This window comes from Physeter macrocephalus, chromosome 13, assembly GCF_002837175.3.
Source record: "Physeter macrocephalus isolate SW-GA chromosome 13, ASM283717v5, whole genome shotgun sequence".
NCBI lineage: Eukaryota > Metazoa > Chordata > Mammalia > Artiodactyla > Physeteridae > Physeter > Physeter macrocephalus.
The window spans coordinates 79,483,110-79,483,425 of NC_041226.1; positions in this window are offsets into that span (position 1 = coordinate 79,483,110).

Genomic DNA, 316 nt, shown 5'->3' on the forward strand with positions numbered 1-316 from the left:
CCATCCACGTCTCTACAAGTAATGCAATTTCATTCCTTTTTATGGCTGAGTAATATTCCATTGTATATATGTACCACATCCCCTTTATCCATTCGTCTGTCGATGGGCATTGAGGTTGCTTCCATGACCTGGTTATTGTAAACAGTGTTGCACTGAACATTGGGGTTCATGTGTCCTTTTGAATTATGGTTTTCTCTGGGTATATGCCCAGTAGTGAGATTGCTGGGTCATATGGTAATTCTATTTTTAGTTCTTTAAGGAACCTCCATACTGTTCTCCATAGTGGCTGTATCAATTTACATTCCCACCAACGGTG